The sequence below is a fragment of the Eumetopias jubatus genome, unplaced genomic scaffold (genome assembly GCF_037043125.1).
Source record: "Eumetopias jubatus isolate StellerSeaLion01/CBP00866 unplaced genomic scaffold, mEumJub1_p1.0 scaffold_8, whole genome shotgun sequence".
Lineage (NCBI taxonomy): Eukaryota > Metazoa > Chordata > Mammalia > Carnivora > Otariidae > Eumetopias > Eumetopias jubatus.
In genome coordinates, this window is record NW_028274814.1 from 72,454,187 (window position 1) to 72,462,118 (window position 7,932).

Consider the following 7,932-nt stretch of genomic DNA (forward strand, 5'->3'; position numbering starts at 1 on the left):
TTCTGCACTATTATACCACATCACCACTGTCTACTCTTGAAGCTCTGCTCAAGAAGAAACAGGATAAACTGACCAACACTTACTAAAAGTTACTGAACCAAAATAAAAAGCCAGTATCTATGGGCAACACAAACATACAATTAACAAAAAACCCATCATATACCATAGTAACCTCGTTGCTTCCTCCTTAAACAGCCAAGTCAAGCTAGTTTAAAACACTCTCAAATAAATATGATTATTCCTATCAGTTTCTCATTTCAGTGCTGCAATGAACCATAATTTGGGTTTTCATGGGTAAGAATGCGGAGAAGAAGAGAGTGATTTTTTTCTGGCTTATTTCTTAAAATTCAGAAGGTTAAAAAAAAAAGTTTCTAATACTTCAATATGAAGAAAGCCTGGTCGGCTTGTAACGCGCTTGGCGGTACTTAAGGACATGTTTTTGGCTATTAGCCTGGCAAGCTGTTTAAGCTTATAGAAGGCCCACAAAGGGAACTTATATGATTAAGTTAGTTAAACACAAACATCTTCTCTGTATATTTTATCCCCTCCCTTCACATTCACAAAAACATAAAAGGCTAAAACATTTTAGAACTAGGTAAGGGAAGCAAGTTATTTATCACTTCAGCTCCTTTCTCAAGGCTTGTGTAAATAAGAACTAAAGAACTCAATGAAATTATTCATATAATCCTTGCAATGAACAAAGCGAAGCATCAGAAAGCAATTCAAAATTCCTCTGAAGCATATGTATTTTCTTACAAGAAACATCTGTGATTCTCTAATGTACTTCAGACCTAACTTTATCTCTTTCTAAAAATTATGTAACACACATACACTTCAGGCACCGAACATACTTATTAATTACATAGTCACAGAAGAATTTAAAATGCCGTCTTTTTTTGACACACACTATAGCAAGTATTTCAACACTGGAGCACTAAGCAGTCTTCTCACATAAAATCTAACAGTTGGGAAGTGATGTTTTAAAACAAAACAAAATGCCACACTATCTAGCTCCTTTTCAGATCCTAACTAAGGAACTTAGATTATTCAAGCATGTAAATAACACAGTTGGAAATATCAATTACAGTTAAGTCATGAGTGTCTTCAGAAGATTACCATATTATTTGCTTATCAGGGAGATAAAAGCGAAAAAAAAGCACAAATGCTTTTGGTGAAACTGTAAATGGTTTAAAGCAGTTTATTATTTTTAGACTGAAAGACTGGTGTATATATATTTGTATTTGTGTGCGTGTGTGTGTGCGTGTGTGTGCCCATGTGTGCTCGCACACCCAGAAGACAGCATTTTAACTAGGGCAGAGGAACTGGCCAATATAGAAAAGGGTTTTAATAGCCCTTCTATTTCAACCATAGCTACTGTGGGTTTTGTCACTATAGCAATGGGCCTGGGTGGGGCATGTAGCTGGCAGGCTCGGGTGCTCAGCTGGTAAAGCAACATAAACCTCATTTTACCTCGAGCTGAGCAAATTTTCTCTAAGAAGCTTTGCTTAATTGAAAGACAGCAAGGAGAAAGGGGAAGTCTAAGCATCAGTTGGTGGGCACTTCTTCCCAGGACACTGCCATACTAAGGCTACCCTCACACCTTCTCCTTCATTGGATCAAAGGCCTCCACTATCATTCATTGGTGGTAGTTACCTTGGATTTAGGCAGTAACCTAACCTCCCGGATCGCAATGATTCCTAGCAGCCTGGGTTAATTTCAGCTGTCTCTACAGGGGCTACATGAAACATGGCATTTACAAATTTGGATTATACAGCACTATTTATTATACTATGGAAGATTTCCAAAAATGCCAGAAGAGATGTTGGCATTTATGCAAGTCAACTACTGTTCAACCCAAAGAAGCACTATATTCTATAGGATGTTTTTTTGCCAGGATTGAAAGAGCCTATGTGAAAACACCTTAATTAGGACCATCTTAGCACCTCAGTTACTGGATACCTACTCTAGCTCTAGGTGTTATGTTTCAAATGGGCCAACAAACCAGCCTGGAAACAGAAACCCCCAGTCCTGTAACCAATTCCTTCACTCCAAGTCCTGAGAGTGTATATTTTCTTATTTTCAGATTTAATAAGTCAAGTATATCTGGTAGCTATTAAAAGATTTAAACCACTACTGTTTTTAAAAAGGTTTCAGTGTTCAGAAATTTCAAGCCCACAAAGGGGGCCGATCTGGAGGGTTTGGTGGCTGCAGAATGGTGAATTATTTGCTGGTCTTCCCCCACACCTTCAAGGAATATTCTTATTGATCTCTCTCTACCCTTTTAATGTGTTTCTAACACATGATCATGGGCTCACAAAAGTAATATAGAAGAATCTGAAGAGAAGACAGTGTCCAGGGACCTAAAAAGATAATTATAATGATAGATTGCTAAAGAAGGAGGTGGGTGGGGGACTAGAAAAAAAAAAAAACGTTAGCCACTTACAACATGTGATCAGATAACCTTTCCCCTCTTATTCTTTGGATTGGGAAATCCAAACTACTATACGTACAATGTTTCTTTAAAATTTCCTTTAATGAACAGTTCAGTTAGGCTTGCTCAAAGCCAAGGGCCATCCTAGAAAACCAGGGCCAATATTGTATGTTGTTAAGTGGTGGCTACTTTATATCAGACTTCTTTTAAAGGCAACAAAAATGGGGGGGTGGGTAAGGGAGGTGGTTATAAAAAACTTCACAGGAAACCAAATAGCCTTCATTTAAATTAAAAGCAATCACAGCCTGATTCTTGGAACATGCTTCGAAATGCTTTTTGGCATGCAGCTGCTACATGCCGCCAATATTGTGTGTAACTGGAAACATTTCAAACAGAATTGTTACCAAAGTCAAAGACCATAATTGCAAGCTGTGGGATCTGTGCCTCAGATAAAAGAAGGGCAGCTGAGTGAGAGCTCACTGCACTGAGGAGTCTACTTACCGGTCTGCATCTGACTGCAATATTTCCACTGTATTATTGACAAATCTTTCTTTCCACAGACCCAATGAGAACAGAAGGAAACAGAGAAGCATACACAAAGCAAAAGTTGGTGGGTGCTATAAATCAGCAATCGGGACAAAACTCTTAGGCGTATATGACTTCAATACTAGAACAACTGAAATAACACAGCCTTAACGTTTTTTTTTCCTTCCTGAAGTGCAATCCACTAGAAATGAAAGGCGTCTCTCCCCAGAGTTTACCCCAAATCTACCAGTGAGAAAAACGCAACTGCAGTTTAATTGGTCAGTGGGATCACTTAGGACCAATCTTATGGGTGGGGGGGGAAAGTTAAGTAAAGGTAAATGAGAGCTGCTTGCTAGTTTACAGCTTTAAGTTTTAAAATGTTTACACTGGCATCTGCTTTGCTGACATTTTTATTTGTATGTTAAATTTAAAATCTCTCTTTCTAGGGAAATGAAGGCGGAAAGCTCTAATCAGTTCAGGCTGGGCAATCATTCTTGTTCCTAGAGAGGTCCCTTCAAAAGTGACCAAAATGCATTTAGAGTTCAGTCTAAACAAGTGAACAAAACAGAGACACAAGAAGAATTACTACATTTTCTTTGAGAAGTTTGATCCCCCCGGCTCAGTAACTGGACATAGTACCAGTGGGCCACTGGCTCAGGACTGGTTCTTGGAAAAATCATGTCATTCTGGCACACAGGAAAGTGATCCAATTATTTTGCCATATCTCCACGCCAGAAGTGTCATGACATCAGCCTGCTCCAACTAGTAAAGCCTGTCTCTTCCCACCATCCCTGCTTCAGGAGAGAGGGGACCGAGGGCAGGCCAGGCTTAGCTGGATTCCCCAAGCAATCTGAGACCAGACCTCCACTGCTCCAAAGGTTCCTTCACCGGCACACGTGCAGTTAGCCTCCTGGACTCCAGCTGAGCACGGCCTGTCCAACAGGGTGCCCTTACCGATTACTGGGGGTGCTGAGGAGGTACACTTCTGTGTATCTGAGATGGGGAAGTCCAGAAGTGGCGGGGCGGGGGGAGTGCTGTTGTGGTTCCTGGTGCCGTCTCTGTCCCTGGCATTCTTTTCTGGAGTGCTGGCTCCGTATGCTGCCTGAGGTTTCGAGGAACTGCAACAATGCAGGACTTGGCACCCAGATTACTGTGCTTTCTTCTCCCAACGTGTTTCCTCTCACACCAGCCTTCCAAAGATATTAGTGCACAATATGGAAATGCTTTATTCTGTGACCAGAAGAAAAAGCAGTAATGGTCGCTTAAAACACCAACGAACCAACCAACCAACCAAGAAATGCAATTCATTCACTTCCCTAACTCCTCTTTATTAGGGAATAATTACACGTGGATTTAAGCAAATTGAATATTCTCACATTCTTAAGAGTTAAACAATTGATATTATTTAACATAAAATGAGAAAAAAGAGACCTATTTTTCCAAGAAGACAGAGCCTATCCTGGTCCAGTGGCATCTTTAACATTTTTATGCACAGATGAGAATCACTTTGCCTTTTTAAATTACTTCCTTTCTTTAAAAGGAAAAATTTCCTTTTATGAACTACTTTAACCAGGAAATTAACTGCTATCAACTAGAATACTGGTAATGATATTTTTTCCTGAAAACCATTTCCCCATAATATTGGGAAACACAAACTGTAGATATAGGCCATTAAAAGAGTTACTTAATTACTGGAAAATAATTTTTAAAGATTCTTATTTCATTTCATGAGTACTCTGAACAATCACTCCTAGTATTCAAACTCGTGTTTTGCTTTCAAGTAATTACAAACGTTTTTAGAAAAATTATCTTACAATGTCACTTTTTAAAACAGATTTCAGCTTACTTTTTAAAAATCCTTCATTAGAGAAGCCTCAAATTTTAACTTTTTTTTTCTTTTGTGTCTTTTCAGAGTCATCATAGGAGAGGATATTAGTAGAAACCACACTTTTATCCACATCTGACTCTAAACTTAATAGTTAGCTATTAACTCTATAAGGGTTTTTTTTTCTCCCCAGATGATATTAGATTTTATTTGCATGACCAAAGCTGACTCATTGCAATCCCCTTTACTATACCGACAAATGGTGGTTCCATGGAACTTGATTATAAAAACATGATAAACTTTTTAAGTTTCACTGGTATTGCTAGCAGAACTGATTGAATCTGTCATTTTAGTCAAACATATCACTTTTCTTTTGAGAAAACCTGTAAACCCACAGGGTCACTCAGTGATAAGTCAACAGTAAGGACCACATTAAGGATGGAAAAATTAATTTCCCAAACCTATTTGCTCACCTCAACATGGCTACCCTCTGTGTACCATCCAGTTTTTCCCCCTTCCTTCCTCCCCCTTCCCTCCTCTCTTCCCTCCACTCCTCCCTCCCCTCTTTCTTCCCTTCCTCCCTCCCCTTCCCTCCCCCCTTCCTCCTTTCCTAGGTTTATTCACAAGAAAGAGTCACTATTGTTAGCCATGACTTATTAAAACAGATTTTTGAGTTCATCAGCAAATGTGCTACCTCTTAACTGTGGGTAATGTCCATTTATTTCTAGAACCTTTAGTTTTAATATGTGGTGCACATGCATTGTTAACCTTTAAATCCTTTGTATAAACATTTCTGGTAGGGCTTGTAAAATATCTCCTCCTGTGTTTCCTGACTCGCCAGTTGATGGCATTTAGAAACCCTCTGGTACCAGCAGGTGCTGTATTTTGCTTTCTTCAGGCTCCAGCTGGGCTACAGTGACAGATTCCTGTCCCAGGCCAAACCCAGCCACCTAGGCTAGGACCACATTGGAGGCAAACTGAACCGGGCCCCACCAGACAGCAAGATAAATGGCTGCTGTCTAAGTTTAAAATCCCTTGGTGGGAGTAAATATTGTTCCAGGGGAAAAGGCTTGACAAATATTGCGTCATCCTTCCAGAGCTGTCTTGATTAAAGCAGAATCTTTGGATTAAGTTGGTGCTCAATTCAAAATGTATCTATCTTGCTGTCATGGGATTTTTTCCCCCTTCCTAGAGTCTGAAAACACATATTGTTGAGGATGGTCAAATAAGACTGCCGCCTCCCAAGGGGCTGCAGTCCACTCCTGATAATAGAAGGCGGCTGAACGCTGACACTTCACCGAGGAGAATGGAGACAGCAAAGGCTTAGTGGGAAAAGGCCAGTTGTCACCTAAGTGACAGGCAACAGCTGAGCTCACACATCTGGAGCCAGACCAGGGCAAACATTCAGCAACCCTTGCTGGTCTACACCTTGGGCCTGTCTGAAAGGACAGAGAGAAGTTCCCTTTCCTTCGAAAGCACATTAAAAAAATATCTGATGGTGAACCACATCAATTATATAACCCAGCTGCTGCAGGCACGGCCTTCTGAAGTACTGATTAAAATGAAGAGGTACACACAACTGTGAGGCATGCTCACATACAATTTCGTTGAGTATAAACTGTCCTTCATAAAATCCGTCCTAAAAATCACAGACACACGCCTGCTCTTTATAGCACAAATGCATCTGAACTCCTCTGGAGAGGCACGATCTTTCGATCTTTACATGCTCTTTCCCTTCAGGCAGGTTCCCAGGGTGTGCTCTTCACCTGGTTCATGGCCCAGATCTGCCTCCCATACTCTTTCTAAAATCAGCAACCAAATATGTTTGGGTTGTGATTCGGAATCTTCCTTAGGCGAGCCGCAACTCAGTGCGATGCCAGCCATCCTCCCCCACCCCTACCTCATTCTTCAGCCTGTAGAAGACAATCTGTGGACAATTTTCCCAAAGTCCCCGAAAAAATATGGCACTGCCGAGCGTCACTGGCGATGTCGTTTGTTTTTCTTGGAGGGCAATGAAAATTTAACAGCTTTCTGCTGCATCCTGAGTTCTGGTCTTGCTAATTATTAACATGCCCAGTTTCTCCAACTTTTTCTGCCTAAAGGGAAGAAGACGCTCCCATTCCCTTCCACATACGTGCTACATTCAGAAAACACCTTTGTCGGGGCGGGAGCGGGGCGGAGGAGCCGATGCACCCCTGCCAAAAAGGAATCGGCCCTTTCCGCAGAGCGTTAGGAGAGAATCAGCACCCTCCCTCCGGACGCCAGTAGGTGACAGGCGATCCTAAGCGGCGGACACATGCCAACGCACCCTCGCCTCCCTGCGCCCCTCATCGCCCCAACTCTGGGGCCACAGAACGGGTTTCCACGCAGGAGAGAATCAAGGCAAGAGTTGGTAGTGATGCAGCAAACAGGAGCCATGCGGGCAGCCTATCCGAAGCCCTCTTGGTGCTGCAGCCCAGTATCAGCTTTCAGTGTCTACAGAGCCCACAACAAACCGAATCTGCCCTTCTCTCTTGGTTTCTGCTCTGCCGGCCCAGTCTGGGTGTCACAGGCCCCCCGCAGTGACACCCTAGGTGCCCGGCCCTTCCCCTGCGGCGCTCGGCCCCCACTGCCGCGCCGCAGCCCCTCTGCAGAGCCGGCCGGAGCCGGACTGCCACTCACCCCGCGCGAAGGACAGAGAACTCGGCTGGACGGTCCTCCGCGCCGCGGTACGTCTGCGGAGCTGCAGTCCGCGGCGTCAGGGGTAGGCGAGGGCGGGCAGCAAGCGGAGCATCGAGAGCCCGGCAGGTCGCCGTGCCGGCCGCGGCGCCCCTCGGGGAAGTCAGCGCAGGCGGTGCGAGGCTGGCATGTTCCGGGGCGCGCTGTCGGGCGGCGGCGGCCGCGGGAGGCGGCGCTCACAGCGGGCTGCAGGCAGAGTGCGCTCCGACTCCCGAGCGCCGCGCCGCGGCACCGCCGCGCACCCCGCCCTCGGCCTCCGGGGCCCGGCGGGAGCGAAAACGCGGAGCGCGGACGCCGCCGCGGGATCCAGGCCGCTCGGCCCCGAAAGGCGAGGTCGCTGCCCGGCTCCGGGCGGGCGCGCGGGCGCGGGGCGCAAGGTGGCGAGGCAGGGCGTGCGGACGGGCGGCGAGCTGGGCAGGACTGGCTGGGCGAG

General features: G+C 44.5%; 1 protein-coding gene across 2 annotated transcripts in view; it reads right to left on the minus strand.

The window, feature by feature from the left end:
- Nucleotides 1–7,695, minus strand: part of PRICKLE1 (prickle planar cell polarity protein 1) — a 109,111-nt gene extending 101,416 nt beyond the window's left edge. The window contains exons 1-2 of one of the 2 annotated variants that reach the window (XM_028123149.2): nucleotides 7,443–7,695; nucleotides 3,911–4,186 (exon numbers count right to left, since the gene is read on the minus strand). The gene's annotated coding sequence lies outside the window, so the exon portion shown is untranslated. The remainder of the gene's footprint in view (nucleotides 1–3,910; nucleotides 4,187–7,442) is intronic. The other variant, XM_028123148.2, reaches the window with a different exon arrangement.
- Nucleotides 7,696–7,932: the final 237 nt, after the last annotated feature.